At 43.6% G+C, this 19,325-nt stretch overlaps 1 protein-coding gene across 2 annotated transcripts in view; it reads right to left on the reverse strand.

Annotated features, from left to right (window-relative positions):
• LOC138530914 (zinc finger protein 574-like) overlaps nt 1–18,888 on the reverse strand; it is a 68,788-nt gene extending 49,900 nt beyond the window's left edge. Inside the window, exon 1 of one of the 2 annotated variants that reach the window (XM_069640951.1) lies at nt 18,806–18,888. The gene's annotated coding sequence lies outside the window, so the exon portion shown is untranslated. Of the gene's footprint in view, nt 1–18,501; nt 18,768–18,805 lie in introns of those variants that run through there. The other variant, XM_069640952.1, reaches the window with a different exon arrangement.
• Nucleotides 18,889–19,325: the final 437 nt, after the last annotated feature.

Raw genomic sequence — 19,325 nt, forward strand, 5'->3', positions numbered from 1 at the left:
AGGGGGAATTGTAGCAACGGTAGTACTTTGTCAGAGCAGACTGGGAGTTCCGGAAAGAATAATAAGAGAGACTTGGATAAGAATGATTGGGAGTATTCGGGTAGGAAACACGAAAACAGGGATTTTGGGAGCTGTGGTTTTTGAGTGAAACAAGGTTTGGGCTCCAAGGAGACTTCTCAGATACGCTGGGGTAGTTGGATTTGGATAAAGGAGATTCTTTGAGTGGAAGGGAGGTAAATGTGGAACAACCTACAAACGTCTGAGAGCGCAAGCCCTTCCCTGCCCACCTGAATAAAGGGATTCTCAAGGTCTATTTGGGAGAATACCCTCAGGTTTCTCACACAATTCTTACAACTAAATTACAAAGTAGTGTGGGGTAATGTTCACAAGAAAGGAAAGAGGTGTTCGCCAAATGATGAATCAGGATGGTAGAGCTGGGGTCTCCCTTCGCCATGTTTTTAGCAGGGGACAAGGCAGGGCCTTTGAGCACAGCACACTCCTGGGCCCCACCAGCACGAGGTTACAGTTCCTTTCAATGATGCCTGGGCCTTCTGGGGCCAAGTCTCTTTCCTGTAAAGTCTCTTACCTTAGAAGGCGGGCTGAACCAAAACAATAAACAAATGTTCATTTGGTAATCTTTCACATTGGGCGATTACTATTCACCCCTTTGGTTCCCCCTCTGCCAGGCTCCTATAACTCTTACAATGTTGGCCTCCCTCAATCGGGTTCACTACAGCGTTTTACTAAAAAACGTTTCATTCAGAAGTATCAATGTCTTTTCAAACAGCTATCCATTGAGGACATCCCTCAGCCGGTAGCACCCTTCTTGTCACAATGTTCACGGGTACATCAATAGTTCCCCAAAATTCGCAGGCATCCCCCTGTCAAATTCACATTTTCTAGTTCCAGAGTTCATTCACCTTTCTCCAATATGTCAAAGTCTTTTGAGTGTACAAGGGATTTTGCTCAACCCTCGTAGGACCACGTTGACACTTCTCTCAGTCCTCTCTTAAGGCCTCTTAGCTTTTGTAGTTTCAACAAAACAAAAAAGGCTTCAGTTAGAGTCTTTCGAATGAGCGCCCGTGAAGCCTGACTAGTCTGCTTCTGAACCTTTTACTAGTGTTTCTTTAAAGTTCATTTACACAGGTTCTTTGTTCAACAAGGTCACCGCCTGCAATCTTGGGCCCAGTACAGTTTAGTTTTACTATCCATCTTCTTTAACTCACTGGCTGTGCTAAATTGAGTTTTCTTGTCTTGTGAGTCAAGGACGGCACCACAGCGGCAATCGCTTCCTCCCGCTTTGGCCATCAGTGCGTGGGAGCCCTGTGTGCCGTTGACACCACACGCCAGCTGGACTTACCGGTCTTAGGATTTCCCTTTCGGAGACTTCATGGGTCTAAATTGAAAAGGGCAAGGGCAGTTCATCATCCCTCCAGGTTTCGTCGACTTTCTCCTCTGTTTGAACTGCCGGTCCGGTGTAGCGGTTTCCTCGTGCGTTCGGCTTTGCTCAAAGTGTGCTCCCGTGCTCAGCCTTTTGTCGCTGTGCGGAAGGGAAAGGTCTGTAAGGTGTGCGTAGTTATTGCCAATTGCCTGACTCTGCCTGACCCTGGTGTTGGGGCATGTCAGGTAAACAACTCTGGTGTTAGTCCGTTGTCTTTCACAGTGTAAGAAAGTGTGTGTCTGAAAAAAGGGGGGGGGGGTAGAACTTTTGAACATCCTACAGGGTAGGATGGGGAAAAGGTGTTATAGGGAAGGGGGTACCGCATTTTACCCGTCTGTGTCCCACTTCCACTCCCCGAGGACCCCCCCAATCCAGGTGATCCTCTTGCACTTGTCCCCCCAGGAACTGGATCCAATAGCGATGGCCATGTCCTGGCCACCTGGATGACAGATGCCCAGGGACTAGCAAGTGAGACACCTTCAGGTTTCTCACATACAGCAATGAACTAATCCCCGAGATGGGTTTCACAAAGACCTTAAAAATAACCAACCAGAAAGTGTCTTGAAAGAACCGCCTCAAACCTAGGTGTAGTGTGGAAATGCCAATAGGGAAGGGAACCCTGGTGTAGGAAGATGTGCAAGCAAATTTAGGAGACTAGAGGTTTTTGACCTATATTTTTGTCTTGGACCTTACTGCAACGGCCCTCTTCAAAACACTGCCTACACTACAGTATTCAATGTGCAGTAGGTCCCTTGTTTTCCACTATTCAACCAGCTATTGACCACAAGCGCATGTCATTTTTTCAATTAAATTTCGACATACTACAAAAGATTTTGTATCAAAAAAGATATCACAATTTTATTTTCATATAAAAATATATATAGCAGCTTCATTTCACTTATAAAAAACATACACGTTTCATTATAGTTTAAGACAAAAAAATGCAATTTTTTCTTATCATTTTGTAAGTTGTTGCATATATAAATGATTAACTTTATAATTCAACAAACCTTTTCAATAATACATCTCACAAAGGCAATTCAACTTGGATCTAATGTGTTGTTGCTTATAATTATATAAATACTGTAGGAAGATGTGCAGCATACAACTCCCTTGATTCAAGAGGAAACTGGAGAGTAGACACCTCCCTGAAAGAATGCAAAATGTTGGAACACCATAAAGTCTTAAAGAAGATCTCAGGGAGTTGCAAGTACCTGGGGACCCAGGAAGGGGCATTTGCCCAGAGATAAATTGGCACCCCAGACACTAGGTGAATTGGTTAGCCATGTTAAAGGCTAGGATTGGTAGGACAGGCTTTTTTTTCTCCACATCAGAGGAAAAGGGGAGTTCCAATTGTTATCCATAAACGTCCAAGTCTATCAGCTATAGATATCCATAGAGACTGAAAATCGACTTCTTGTGGTCCAAGCACTGCGTATCACCACCTCTCTCTTGCATTAATATATATATGAGCAGAGATTTTCATTTGGACATGCCCCCCAACACATTATAGGTGGCCTGCTGTCCCATTCCATCAATACCCAATCAAAAGCACATAAGTGCCTAAAGAATTTAAGGATATTCCCTAAATAGATGTCTGGCGATTGCTTACCTTGTTAAGAGGGACTTTATCTTTTCCTCCCACCAACACAACAGCTATTCAGTACTTGATATGTGTCCCACTCATCCTCTCCTGAAGCGTACAAGATTAAACAGTGTCCAAATGAGTTTCTTGCAAGCAGCATTTACAGACTCCTATGGAATCTGCCTGCTTTTACCAGGTGGATTCCATAGTAATCTATTGCATTAACGCTTTCATGAAAATCCATGCTCGTGCTAACGCACCCATATTTGTATGGCAGAGTGGAAAATGGAGGTGGATATTTTACGTCTGCTCTGCTCCCCATCTCCGCCATACAAATTTTGCAAAATGAGGCAGATCGTAACAAATGGTGGTAAAGACATTTTCTGCTTCTTTTGTGATCTGCTTCACCTGGTACATAACCCACAAGGGTTTGTTCTGGCTCTTTGATGGATGCCGTTGAACTGGACCATACCACTATCAGCATTGAGAACTGATTATCACGTCTCGAACAAAATTGGATTTTACATTTGCATAGTCATGAACACGGGCTAAAAGTATGGTTCAAATCGCTAACCTTTATAACTAGTCTTTAATTGTTCTTTGTGGACTGTTGATTTCACCACCAGCTAGTGCTTTCAATATGGGGCATTTTTAGTCGAGGACCTGGACACACACTCACCGATTGAGAGGTTATTTGCTGGCTGTCTCTATGTAAAAATCTGTTCTCATCTACCCATCCCAACATGGCGTCCATTTACGTTAGGGCTGGACTATGCTTTCACACATCGAGGAGTTATTATTTAATTTTTATTATGTGCCACATGCCCATGGGCCTCAGGGTACACACATAACGAAGAGGAACAGGAATCCTACCAGTCAAACAGTAGAGAACAGCAGGAAAGGGATCTAGCTCTTCAGCCTGGTTTTATGTTAAACAGACAGGTTTTAATGGATCTCTTCAATTCTACCAGAGACAAGGATGTCCTCAAAGAGAGAGGAAGTGCATTCCACTCGTTGGGTGCTTGAGCATCAAAGCTTGCTCCACCACATTTAATACCTTTAAAACATGGCTGCACCAGTTTGTGGTCGTCACTAGAGCGCAACTTGCACTTGGGCTGATCGACAATCAAGCTATCAGTCCGATATTGGGGAAGGATTGCGGTTCAGCATTTATATAATCGGCATCTAGGTATAACCGGAGGGTCTTCACACATCCAGCCACAGAGATCATATTACCTACAATGGTAAAACATTTATACAGAGGGTCTAGTTCCTTTAACCGAGGGTCAGAGGCCACAATGAGCAACTTCTGTCTTTTCATTATTAAGGGCAAGGATGTTTAAAGCCACCCAAGATTGGATTGAGGTATACACCTCATCCAGGGCCTTAGTCTTCTTACCCGACAACTGAAGCAGAACCTGGGTGTTTTCAGTGCAGTATGTATATTGTACACCCAGTTGCATCATGCCGGCAGTTGCAACACTATATTTGGTGCCGGGCCAGTGGAGCTGCCATCATCCACAGTGTGAGAGTCCCTGACAATCGCAGAATGGTGTGCAGGATTGGCTCCTCGCTCTTCATAGATACGAGAGAATGTCCATGCGCACCACACATTTTTCACTCATTATTAAATACTGAAAGAACAGTTAGCATAGTTGTCTTCCTTTGTCCAGTTATCTAGATTGCAGAACATTCTTAGGATAATTGTTTCCCCATGACACTCTATTTTTCTATTAGTAAATGGATGAATGATGTTGGAGCATGTCTGTGTCAAGTGGCTTTCTACAGGTAGCTCTGAGTTTATGCTTCACTTTGCATGGGATGCATACATTTATTTAGTTTGAGGTTCCCATAATTAGGTTGATCTAATCTTTTTTAGTGAATGTAAACTTTGAGTTTGGTGGAAGATTGAAACGTTGGTGCCTTGTTGATACACACATTGTGATAACCCGAAAGCGTCTGGCATCATACTGAAAGGATTTGGAATTCAACTGCAATTAAACTATCAATTATCTAGGAAAATGTACTGTTCATGCACACTAGCTAGTTTTAACTTTTGGTTATTTAAGCTCTGACCTGAGATTCCTTACTATTCAGACAGTGGGCCCATTTACATGTTTGGTGGCATTCCGGTGGTAAATCCGCCTGAATACTGCCGAACAGATTTACTGTTACTGTCACTTGGTCCGGCGGAATTACCGCTGAATCGTAAGGCGTGGTATGCCGGTGTTCATTCCCATTTATGGAGTCTAGACTCCATGGGAATTTCAGCAGAATTACCACCGGTGGTAATTCTGCCAATTTGGCTGATTTTTGCCAGATACTGGGGGTTTTTCCTCCACCTCACCACCAAACCTATAGTATGGCGGTTCAGCAATGCGGCTGTAACAGAGTTTCCTCAGTTTTACAGCTGTTTTTTACCATGTCGCCGTTAGTCTGAGGTCTAGGGTCTTTGATTATGTAGCCTGTCAAGTGGTATTACTAGAAACGCTCCTGTTCCTGAAGAATTTGACTTTGGACAATTGGCAATAACAACCAAAACTATAGTTAGCTATCGAAGATCATTTAGCTCAACGAACAAACATACATTTACCCTCCACCTCCACAGCCTCCAAGGGTACTGATACACCAGAGAGGTCATATATTATAGCAAACAATGCAAATTATGCTGTTTAGGTTTTGGTCGAAATCATTTTTAGACCACTTATTTATTTTATTTGTTACACGCCCAGACCCTCAGGTGTCACGACATGGAAATAAGACAGCTTGGTAATTAGTAAAAAGTCAACAATACAATAGTTACATTAGTGGGCATTTGGTGCAGAGATACAATTTACAAATATTCACAACAATATACAGTTGAATGAGATCCCATCTATAGATGCTAATATTGGTTGAATAACCAGGTTTTCAGCAGTTTCTTGTAAGCCGTGAAGGAGGATTCTTTCTTGATATTAATGGGTAGGGTGTTCCAGTGTTTGGGGGCTAGAGAGGTGAAGCTACTACCCCCAGCTCTGGTGGTTTTGAATCGAGGGGGGTCCAGGAGGAATTTGTCATTAGATCTTAGGGATCTCGTCAACTTTGGGGTGTAGAGTATTGTTGAGATAGATAGGTCCTTTTTTGGTCAGGCATTTGTATGTGATGCATAATGTTTTGAAGATAATTCTGGTTTTGATGGAGAGCCAGTGGGCGTCTTTCTTAATCTTGGAGATATGGTCTGATTTTTTTATGCCTAGAGCTGCCCTCAAGACTTTGTTTTGCAAGAGTTGCATTTTGGCTAGATTAGTGTTGGAGGTGCCGAGTAGTAATACATTACAATAATCCAGTTTCGATAGGACCAGTGCTCTGGCTAGGTTGAGGCAATTTGCTGGGGTCAGAAATTGTCGGCTGAGAGCAATTAGTTTGGAGGTGTAAGCCGTGGAGGAGGCGAGCGCGTTGATCTGTTTAGTCATGGTCAGGCTGGCGCCAATGTACACGCCCAATGTTTTAACTTGCTTCAGCACTGGAATGTTGGTGCCATCGATGTTGATGGTTGAGTAATTTGGGTGGAGGGTTGCTATTTTGGCTGGAGATCCTACGATGAGGACTTCTGTCTTCTCATCGTTAAGACATAGGGCCTCATTACACGGAAGGCGGTAATCCAGGGTGCTATTAGCACCCTGGACCATGCCGGTAAATTACCGGCACCGCCTTGGTGGAAAGGGGAATTACTGCCCTATTCCAAGGTTGGCGGGGCGGTAATTCCCCCTTCCACCATTGCCCTTCCCCATTCCCATTTTTGCCCCATAGGGCATAATGGGAATGGGGAAGGAGCCAATTACGGCACCGCAATTTTGCGGTGCCGTAATTAGCACCAAGGTCCCTTAGCGGGTTGGTTTTTAACGCCTGCAAAAAGCAGGGACCTCGTATTAAGGCGGTAATGGTTAACGGTCACCGTTACCATTACCGGTGGCCGTTAACCATTACCGCCTTCCGTGTAATGAGGCCCATAGACTGTTTAGCGCCATCCAGTTTTGTATGATGACGTACATTTTATTGATTGTTACGGTGTCCTGGTCATAGTTTCCTGTAAGAGGTATAAGGATCTGGGTGTCATCCGCAAAATGTGTGTATATGACACCCATATCGTCGAGTGCTGAGAACAGGAGTTTGGTATACGCGCTGTACAGCGTAGGAGAGAGGCAAGAGCCTTGGGGCACTCCTATAGGGACTGGGATGGGGTTGGCTGCTTCTTTACCTATGGACACTCTGGAGGTATGGTTGGTTAAGAAGGATTTCACCCAAGCAGTGGCTTCATTAGAGAAGTTAAACTCACGGGCAAGTGAGATGCAAAGTTTGTCATGGTCCACCAGGTCGAACGCGGCTGAGAGATCCAATAACAGGAGAATGCAGAGTTTCCCAGAATCTCTGATGGCATCCATCTGGATTTTGAGGTCCAAGAGAGCTGTTTCAGTGCTGTGGTTTGGCCTGAATCCTGATTATCTGGTGCTGAGGCGCTGGTTAGTTTCCAGGTGGGTTTGAATTTTGATGTAGGCTAGTTTGTCAATGATTTTGAGTAAAAAAGGAACCGTGGTTATGGGGCGATAGATAGTTGGTCGGAATGGTGGGGTCTAGATTTGGTTTTTTGAGAAGCGGGGTGACCCAAGCTTCATTAATGCAGGTCGGAACTGGGTTGGAGTTAAATGAGGCATTGACAAATTTAGTAATGACGGGGGTCAGGGTAGCGGCACAGGCTTTGACTAATTTGGCTGGGACAGTGTCTCTTTTGCAGTTGGACGCTTTTAGTTTGAAAATGGTGTCAAATACGAGATCTTGGGTGACGGGTGTGAATTGGAATGGGGGGTTATCCAAATTTGTCAGGTTCGTTTTCATGCTAGTTTTTACAAATGTCTGATATGTTTTTGTGCTATTTGGAAACAACCTGTCTGATCATCTACGCATTGCTACGATAAAATGAAAGATATTTATTTGCATTGGTGTTACATTTTGGAATTGATTTGTGTGTGTGAGTCATTTCTGTCGATCACTTTTATTGGTATTCTGTGTGGCTGATTGCACGTTCGACATTGTATGGATTATATCATTAGTGCCTAGTGAATAGACTAAATATATTATTTTATTGAATACCTCCTAGTTTTGGGAATTTTTGTACTATTATTTTTACTGAACAAACCTATAATCAGTAGCAGAACAGGCCTTTTGGACAACCCCAGCATGAATGTGTACTTACAGTGGCAGTGTTGGCCAGTACTGGGATTATTGGGCAAAGCCACTATGAAGGTGTACTTAAAGTGGCAATGGTGGCGTATAACGTGAGCTAAGACATCCTGACAATTCATTGGAAAATGCTCGTGTGTACTTGGATTTTTTCATGTTTTACCCCACAGAATTAACTGTAAATTGTATGGCTTTTTTCAATTTTTTCACAGAAGTTGCACCGTAAAACGCATGTTCCCTCTGTACGCTTGGTCACTCCTGCTCATTAATGGGATATATTTACGTCCCTTCATTGAAGACATTCATCAGCCACCACATAGCGCAGGTTCTGCTATATCCATTGCCTGCAACGCTGGCAAATAAAACATTTCAAAACCACATCAGAAATAAAGTGTGCTTTCTGTCCTTGTCTGCTCAAACAATAATGCACTGCTATCATGCCCACACCAAAGTGTCACCTACCTCACTCCCTCTGTGTCTCCAATCCCCTCCCTGAGCAGGATCTGCTCACACCGCATCATGAAATGTGCCATGTCAATGGTAGACACGGGTAGAGGGCTGCACTCACTGTTTTGGTCTCTAAAACTTTCATTATATCCTCGACAAGCTTCCCCAACACTTTGCTCAGCCAGGGAACACCCTTCTTTCCGCCACTGCTCCTTCTTGTTAACCCCCACAGACTTTCCTCTTTGCTTCTGCCCTTTAGTAAAGCCTTCTGCTTGAAGAAAGTGTAAGACTATATGATGGTTCAGTATGTTAAAGCATCCACTGCGCTGCACTGATATAAAATATTCAAGTTGCTATTACTTGCCAGCCATAAAAAGTCACTTGCCACCTTCATTCTTCACAACCCCACCGCACACCATTTCTTATTACCAAGAGTTCATTATCACTAGCCAACGGCTAGTGGCAAGTACACATTTTGAGCCCTGAATATGTTTGACCTACAGTTCACTTGGTCATATGATTTCATCCACATCTGGCTCTTTCATCCTTTAGAAATCCGTATAATGAGCACATTTATTTATTTAGGTATGAACTTAGAAGAGGAATTCTGTGTGAAGCACTATATACAAATATCTATTATGTGTAACTAAAAATACCACTAAAATGTAATTGTGATTTTTTATGTGTGGGCTATATATACCCTCAGGATTTCAAATGATCCTGCGCCTTGCGACATCAAAAGTACCCATTAGTAAGTTATCACAATTGAGTACTTAGATCACACTGACACAGTGCGTTAAAGCATCTCCCCGAGAACGAACGGAAACGCTACCAAACCTTTTGCCAATACGGAGCTTTCTTTTTCCACAGATGCTCTGAATTGGAACTATTTCTCTGACAGTACACATTCGCTAAATAAACCAGCATAGCCCTGGGTTTAGCGTTGAAGTTCATCACAGGAGAGAGGCAAGCTATCCCCAATGTAGCACTTTAACGAAAGTCTACTGCGTCATGCAAAGGGATTTGTCTATATGTTTTAAAATGCTTAAAGCACACATTTTCCAAGCATACCATTCTTTATCAAATGCAACTCATTAAGGTGCATAGCGTGCTTCATTGTTTTAGAAGGCTAATCCATCTCTGGCCGCTTTGTGGCCACAGGGAGCCCCATCCTCTGGCCTTTTGGTCTCATTCCCCTCTTTTTTTTATAGTTAAAGTAATCTAAAACGGCTATTGGTTTGTGCCTTGCAAACACTGCCACATTCGGTCTCCTTTAACTTACACCCAAGTACTCCTCTCCTTCTCCTTTCTGATGTTCTTCTCTCACTACTCTCCTCTTTCCAACTCCACCCACTTTACTACTTGCGTTTTCTTCATCTGCCCCTCCAATGTCGCTCTCTCCTAAGCCTCCCCTTCCCACATTTATGTTACTACTTCCTCCACAACACTACTACTTCCCCCTTCGCACTACTACTCCCTCTTCCCCAGCGTGAAATTAAATACCCTCCTTTCACTCACACAATCACTTCACATTTACTCCCTACACTTCCAATCTCAAACACCCTTGCCACTCTTACACGCACAGCACAGTACCGCTTGCACTCACTAACCAATGCTTCACTTGCTTCAAATATCACCTCCACCATCCTTTCTCCTGCTGGTGTCTTGCCACCTCCACCTCCTCTGAGCTCACCCAAACAATCCACAACCGTCTGCTTCTTGCTACCCCCTTTAACTCCCTCCCTATCTCTGGATTGGTTTCGCTGACCCTGGCCAATCTGGCCCTGTCTTCGCTGCTTGGGAGAGCAGAGAGTTACAGAACGTTTCAAATTGCGGGTTAAGCACCACCCTTTTTCTCTGTGTGGTGCTGCCATGCTGCAGAAATGGCAGCCTGTGCTGCAAAGTGTCAATGTCTGTGTTAGAGGACCAAGTGGCGTTTCCTGTTGGAGCGGCTACCTCCCAGTTTCAAGTCTCTGGTGGTCTATGGGGGCCTCTCTGCCCACCTTCTCTAGCGTCCGGAGACTGGCATGCAGTGCGTGGCTTTATAGACTGCTGGTTAGGTGCTCCAGCTCTGGTCTCTGTTGTGTCAACTCCTGCAGCACTGGTTTCATATTGTGCGCGTTGAGGGGGAAACTGGGTTTCTCTCCTTCACTCTCTCTCTTGGACGCAGAAGACTGGTACATGGGGATGCTATAGGAATTGGGGCCCTTCCAACTGCCACCATCCACCTGCGGTGTAGGACCGGCTTGGGCAGAGAGGGGTTCCCATTGCCACTGAACAAGGTCAGCGTAATTACCTTGTCACATCTATTGCAATACACCTATTTTCCTGTCTTTCTGTCGACTATTCCAGTGTTGCTTCCAATAAATAGTGTGCTATGGAGGAAATTTCTAAGCCTGTACTTCATCCAAGAGCTCATTAGTGTCTTGCTTGAGATTCTTAGAATCTTGTTCCGCCAAACGATTTTGATGACTTTTTGATCAATCAAGTGAATAATTTTACCTGGTAAAAAAATTGGTAGATTGAAATATATGTAACAACCAGGAAAGGATGATCAACAAAACCCAAAGAGCTCTTCCATACAAGATATCTCTAATTTTCCCCATTTCTACACTTCTTGAAAAAGGGAAGTTCACATTTTTGGAATGGTATGTTGGTATATAGAATTGTGTAAGGAATTTGCCAAAATCACTGATTTTAGCCTGTTTCCATTGGAACTGATATGTGGACTGTAGAGTCCGAATTGCGGCTTTTGATTTCGAAATACTAGTAGGGTTAATTTTAAATAATGAAAACGAATTAGGAGACGATAATTCTCAAATTATCTCAGCAAGGATTTTAATTGAGTCAGGCATTGTAAAAAATAAATTGTCTGCATCACCATTACCGATTTATTTGGATATTGATTTGACGACTGTTTTGTGCCAAAGGTTCCAATCATGAGTGCCATGGAACCTCCTCATGGCGTACGCTAAACACCATGAGGATGTATCATGAGAAACAGGCACAATGAGGCGCAATAAGCTAACACAATCTAGAAATCAAACAAAAAAATTGCATTATAGACCGAAACAAGTGGAACACCTTACGTTTGCAAAGCATTAACCTATATGAAGCAATATGAATGGACTTCCATTCATAGTTGATCTACTATTCCAGACCACAATTATAAAACATTGAAAGATTGCGGATAAACTAGAAGATGCTGCACCCAAACGCCTAATGCAAAGTGAAATTATTTGTTTTTACATCTAACGGACAAAAAGGTATCAATCATTTAATAAAAATAGGATGTGTTATAGGGCCTGGTGAAGCTCTGAATTAAGAGGGATACGTGCCAGCCAAATCTTGCATAATGAACTGGTATACAATTGTTTTTTATTTGCTCACTATGAAACACAAAGAGCTATTTGCATAAACAAAAACATGAATTAATGATGTCAATGTTAAACTTTATGATTTCTGAATACTTTTAAAATTGGCAGTCTGTGAACATTCCATTAATATTTTCTAAACCATAGCTTTCTCAGTGGGGAAGGTTAGTCTAGACAGATGCATGTTTATACAGGAACAACTGTATAGGGCGAGAAATTGCCCACAAAAATGTTATTAAATATCGAGTAGTTGGTAAAATACTAGATAAGGCAAATATTTTCCAGTGTTCTATACATATTCATACAGGGAACAACGTTATTTGTATGGATTGGTGAGATGAAGGGTTTTGGTGCCGTTTTGCTATATAATATTACATGTATGTCCAATTGCAACTACTTATTGTGAACCTTTGTTTTGTATCTGAACATTGTGATGCATGGAACATTGTGATATTTGCAAATCAATAGTGTTATCAGAGCAGGGGGCTTCATGTTGCACTTCTAATATTTGAATATCTTCCTCAAGATTGTTTATGGATATGCTCTTGCTTTATGCCTAGGTGATGCCAGGCTCATAAACGCCCCATTGGCCACTGCTTTTTATACCTGTCAAATTGCTTTTTCTGACGAATCAGGGAGACTGGAGTCCTTGTGGCAATTTTTCACGTCCAAGTCAATCTTGGCTAAACAAAAGGGCTAGAGGGAAGCAGATCATTCATCCTCCAGGATACAGCAGAACTTGTAATGGGTACAGAAGGACCTAGTATCATGGGAATTGGACAGTGATCAGAACAAACTTATTTTCGATACTAGCTATTTAGATGTGTGGGGTTAGAGAACCATAAAATAGTCCACTCTGGAGTAGCTTTTTTGTACAATGAATTAAAGAGTAGCGGGGGTAGTCCCTCAGTGTCGGATTTGAATGATTCTAGATGCCATTTAGGTCTAAAAGGTTAATTGCCTCTTTTAAGGCTATGGAAATAGGAAGGTTAACCAAGAGCTTAGTTGGGGATCAGTTCAACTCTTGATCTGGGATTGCATTCCAATCACCCCAATGGGCAACTCCCTTTTTTGAAATTGGGTTATCTTCTGGAACAAATGTTTTTCTATCCCATAAATAAAGAAGATTGTCAGTTGTTGTTCTTTCAATCAAATTTGTAAAACCAACCATCTAAGGAGAGAATCTCTATGGATAATTCAGATTGATAAATTCAGGTCTCTATGCAGCAATATTTAAACTCCTCTCATATTAGCTTCCGTGGATGAAAATAATTGATGGGGGTACATTTTTTATTTCAGCTTATGTGTGCCCTCATATAACAAATGTGTTTCTTGTACTAGTATTAGATCTGCCTTTAAGTCATTGAAGCAAACCAATATATTCTTTCTTTTGGTGGGCGAGTTAAGACATTGGGCATTTATAGAGAATACATGATGGTCATTGAATGAAGTGACAATGTCATGTTTTTCTTGCTCCATGGCATAAAACACGTTATTAGCATTTGTACCGGGCACCTCTGCCATTTGCATGGGCTCCAGGCGTCTTGCCGATCTGGAAGTGTGGGTTGGTTAGTTAGTAGAAGTGGGAAAAAGCAAGATTGCAGTGCTTTGTAATGATGATGCAGATCGAAAATACCCTGAGCTCTGTGCATGCAACAGCTTTCTGGTTGTGATGTGTTAGGAGCATTAAAAGGTTTGTGTCCAGAAAGGCAAAGTAATGGTTGCAGTGTGGGTGTGCATTGTTTGGGGGATGGGTGCATCACTTGGTGTTAGAGGTGTACAGTTGTGTCAGGAGACTTGGTAGAGGGTCTTTTAAAAGCCATGCTTGGGTAGCTAGTTTGAGTTTGCGTGTGATGGCTAACGTGGAGAAATTGAGTGTTAGTCAATAGGGTGGATGATTAGTCCTGCAGGATTTCCTTATTGGGTGCAAGCGCATAAATATCACTTTTTGTTGCATTGTGGTGAAAGGTGTTGAACTTCTCCATGGTTGTAGCGGGTTGATGTCCTGTGTTGTGTTTTTGATAGAAGAAGGGGGTGGACGGTGTATCTTAGAGCTTTTGTTGTAACCGAAGAAATGTACATACTCTTGTCATTGGCATCTTTGAAGGACTGTAATTAGTTGGGTTGAAAAAGGGAAGCTGTGAACGGGTATGATATTAGCTTTGGGTGTGCATTTCCCTGTGTAGCTTGTTCCAAACTCTGACCAACATAGTGGAAAACACAGAGTCTCAGTGTGTATTTCCATTTTGAATTTATTTTAAGAACAGGGATGTTAATTTCGATTAGAAAGACTTATAATAGCCCATTTACAGATAGCGGAAGCATTCCCACGAAGGGTGCATGCACAATAGTATACAAATGAGAACAAGTAGTGAGGCAATTTATGAGAGTGTTCAAAATTAGGACATATACCAGGGACAAAAAAGACAAACAAAATGCATATAAGAACATAGGTGACTTGCAAAGACAACATTAGCATAAGAGGCAAGTGCTTCAAGCTAAAGAGGGGGGCTATTTAAATATACAACATGACATTACACGCATCAGTGGAGGCATACATGGGGGTCAGGTGGGAAGGATGGGGGAAGAGGGTATGAGGTGCTTCCTCTTCAGCAAACAAGTGAAGTTTAAGCCAAGGCTTGACGAGATCCACATTTGGGGTGGCTTGGATTGTTATGGGCAGCAGGTTCCAGTGGAGGGTGGCGAGTAGGCAGAAAGAGCGGTAGTGAGAGGAAGCACGGGGAGGGAATGGGACAGTGAGGTTGAGTGAAGAGGAGGATCGGAAGGAAAGAGATGGTTAGTAAACTGAGGTACAATCAGACAGTAGGTGAGGATCAACATCTTTGATAGCTTTGTAAACAAAAAGAAGACACTTGAAAAGAGAGCAGTGGTTCAAGGAGCGCCAACCAGCATGATGTCAGTAATTAGAAGTGGGAGAGGATCAAGGCAGGTTGAGAGAATGCAAGGTAGCAAGGATGAGGACTTTGCCTAGAGGGGAGTAGTAGAGAGGAAGGCAAAGGAGTAGGGTTGAGCAGAAGTACACTTTGATGAGAACAAAAGCAGAGACTAGAGTTTTTGTGGAGGTGTTAGTGAAAAAAGGATGAATTTAATAGCAGCATCAGAGGAAGTGGTAGTGATGAATTGTTGTAGACATAGGTTGCTATCTAAGTTCAGCGTGGGGCAGTAGCGAGTGTGAGGAACCTGAAGGTGTCTCACCTGCTACTCCCCAGTGATCTGTCATCCAGGTGGCCAGGACATGGCCATAACTATTGGATCCAGTCCCTGGGGTGGACCAGTGCAGGAGGATCACTCACCAGGATGGGGTGGGGGGTCTTCAGGTAGTGGAGGTGGGACACCAAAGGGTGAAACGCCGTATCCCCTTACTTAGGATACCTTTTCCCTTGCCTAGTAGGATACTTACACACTCTACCCCTCCCTTTTCCAACACAAACACTTTCTCACACCATGAGGGACAACAGACTAATGCCAGAGCCGTTTACCTGACGGGTCCTAACACAAGGGTCAGGCAGAGTCAGGCAATTGCTGACAACTACACGCACTTGACTGCCCTTTCCCTACACCATTGGTATAAAAGGCAGAGCACGAGAGCACACTTTGAGCAAGGCCGAATGCACGAGGAAATCGCGATTCCAGGGTGGCAGTTCAAATGGAGGAGAAAGGCAGCAAGACCTGAAAGGACGTCAAGGAGGGAGTTGCCCTTGCCCTTTTCAACCCAGACCCGCAAAGCCTCCGATGAAAGAAACATAAGACCGGGAATCACAGCTGGCGAGTGGTGTGATGGATGTCAGCGGTAGATGGAACCCACCCACACTGATAGCGGTTGTAATGAAAGATGCGGTTGCCATCATGGTACCGTCCTTGACTCTAGCGGCAAAAGAAACACTGAGTTCAGCACAGCCGGTGAGTCGGACGAACCCGATAGTGGGCCGATCTGCGTTAGACTCAGGGTTGCAGTGGCAACATTAAGATTGGAAGACAGATGTCTTTTGTGAATTAAATTGGTACCCGTCTCCTGAGCGAAGAGACTGATGAACAAAAAGTAGTAAAGGAACTACAATTACCAAGAGGCCTTAGGGAAGGCCAACATGAGGTGTCAAGGTGGTCATACACGAGTCATGCAAAACGCCTTGTACAATTGAAAGTCCTTGAAACATTGTAAAAGTTGTGACGGTGGTAGAATTGTCAAACTGACGTTTGCACCCGGCTGAGGGGAACGCCATAAGAACTGTGATTTTGCAAAGCCTGCACTTGCCATAGGCTAACGGAGTGACTGAGCAAGATGAGATCGCCCTTCGGAAGTCTCTGTTTAAATTGGCAAGTGCTTTCAGAGGTTGGCGGTGAAAGAAGGATCAGAGCCCAGCTGAGGGGGATCCAAGGGTGAAGAGTCATTGCCCTACGTGAAGGTTATCAGAAGGAACCTTTGTTATCAGGCCTCTGAAGCAAGAGACTACATGAGAAGAGACTTGGGTACAGAAGGCCCCGATATAGAGAAAAGGAATGGTGAGCTCGTTCCAGAAAGGCCCAGCAGTGTGCTGTGCTCAAGAGTACTACCTTGTCCCGTGCTAAAAACGGGGGAAGGGAGAACCCGGCCATAAAATCCTGACTTATCATTTTGTGAACACTTCTTTCTTTTCTTGTGAACATTGTCCCCCACTATTTTGTAACATAGGGGTAAGGATTGGCAATAGGTTTTCTTAGTATAAGCACTTTTTAGGACTGTAGTCTTATTCTTTGATGATCGTAGTTTGCTCTCATTTTAGGTTTAGATTAGGCGTTTATCTCACCCACTTTACAGTTTAATAAACACTCTTGAACTGTGATCACTTGTGTGGGTCTTGCTCTGATACCATGCCTTCCTTACAAGAGCCACCCAGTGACGAACTGCAGCGAAACAGTCTGTAATCTGTTCCAAGATGGCTGGGATGAAGAAGGGAAAGGAGAAACATATTTGAATGTCATCAGCAAAAAGGTGAAAGTGAATGCCAAAGGATGAGATAAGTCTTCCGAATGCAGCAGTATAGGGGGTGAAAAGCAGAGGTCCAAAGACTGATCATTGGAGGACGCTGACAGGAAGAAGGGTGAGATCAGAGATATGCGAGATGCTAAAAGACTTTTAGAGACTTCCAGGTAGGAGGCGAACCAGGCAAGAGCAGATTTGTGAAACCCAAGGTCCTGGAAAGTAATGAGGCGAGGTGTGTGGTTGACAGTGTTAAAAGCAGCAGAAAGGTGCAAAAGGATGAGTATAGAAGAGAGTTTGGAGTAGTGAGCATTAGAGAGAAAGTTGGAGACATGCAGGAGTATTTACTATGGAAGCGACATTGAAGTGCATCTCCAATACCATTATCTACAGGATACTTGGTGATCTGGTTGAAGACCAACCACTCAAGGACTTAGAAACTTGGTGATAGTTTGCTGGGACATGTAGGTCAACAGTGTTTCTTCATTAGGCGTAAGACAGTTGCAGAGTTGAAGGAGGCATGGAAGAGTCCAGCTGATAGAGAGGTTTCAGAGACAAGGGTAAATGTGCTTTGAACGTGCCTTTGTGTCTTGATCTAATATGGTGATTTTCTTAACAAGCTGTGTGGGAAAATCGTAATTTTAATTAAGACAACAGAAGGGTAGATTTTCCCTCCTTGCACCCTACCCTACTCAGATGTTCTCATTTTAGGAAACTTTTAAACAAACGCAGTTGCCTTCCGTCAAATGTTACACAAGACCGGATTCTATGCCTTTTGGTTGTTGGAGAATACAGCATTATGGCAAAAAAGAGGCCGTTCCCTGCACGTGTTGACATTTATAGACTTGTTAATGAGGGGCAGCTGCACCTGGGCCACGTTACAGAGTGTTTTACGTTTTTCCTAATGTTAATTCATGTGTTTTCTTTGCTGCTGGCAGAACAGTAAAGAGTTTAACTGCAAAATCTGCGTCCCTATTGCCTTTATTAAAATTACAACACAGCTTGCTGAGAAAATTAACCTATAAGGTTTTTGACTTTTTTTTTCAACAAAGCACCACATATTTAACCACCCATCAAGCCATCTGTCCACCCATACAACTATCTGCACGCACTCATCCCTCCATAAAGCAATATTCTCCCACTGATCCATCCGTTCAACCATATTCACTATCACATTCATGAACATGCACAACCATATTCACCCACATCCCTCCACCTATACAATCTATCTTACCTCACTCAAACATCTACCCAGTCATCTTCACCCACTCATCTATCCGTCCATACAACCATATTCTCCCACATCGATCACCCATTCAACCATATTCTTGCACATCAATACACATTGGTGCAAAGTTTACAAAATTACTGGGTGGGGGGCAGTGCCCAAATCATTACTGGTGAGACCAGGTCAAAGGATCAAAACTATAATATAGAGTGAAAGCTGCGATGCAAGTACCTTCAGGGCTGTTTTTGTGCATCCCCTGCGTGCAATGTAATACTTTTCTCTGATGGCCGGCATACTTTGTCATTTTCTGGGCTGTCTGCTCAAGTGGGCCGAACTGAGAACCGCAAGTTGCAGCTTGCATGATGCAGGCTGGCTTCCCCTGCCTTTCGCACCCCAACATATTTATTATTGGTGTGGCTCATGCCCCATGGAACCATAGTCTTCCACTCATTCATACATCTTTATAGCCATATTCAACAACCCATTAGCAGAGAAACATTTTCACCCATTCTGTCATCCACTTTAATTCACTCACGGTAATGTCTAGTTCCCATCCGAGAAACGGACCATAGCAACGCCCCGCCTACTCTTCTTCACGTGACTTTGGCACGTTGCGACGTGTCGGGGAAGTCACGACCCTCACGTCACCATAGGGCCCAATCCGAGTAACGCTCCGCCTACTCTTCTTCACGTGACTTTGACACGTTCCAGCGTGTTTGGGAAGTGACAAGCATCATGCCACACATGACATGAGTTGACTAGGGAGGTAAAGCGGGGTGGAATGCAAAAAAAGAAAACGGAATGGAACTAGGCGAAACATCCCGAGGGACGGGGATACGGGGATACGGGGATACGGGGGGGGCGTTTGAGGCTCGCGCCTGTTGCGATTTGATGGTGGTGAGGGCAGTGTTGCGAAGCGCCATGTATTGACTCGGTTTGTGATTGCCTGAGACGGGTGAGTGGAGTGGTGGCGCTACTGGGCATGGAGGTATACTGGGAACTATGGGCGCTGTAGCCGGTGTTCTGACGCACGTGAGTAGTCTGTTAGGGGTCGT

Source organism: Ambystoma mexicanum, chromosome 1q, assembly GCF_040938575.1.
Source record: "Ambystoma mexicanum isolate Mex_15411 chromosome 1q, UKY_AmexF1_1, whole genome shotgun sequence".
Lineage (NCBI taxonomy): Eukaryota > Metazoa > Chordata > Amphibia > Caudata > Ambystomatidae > Ambystoma > Ambystoma mexicanum.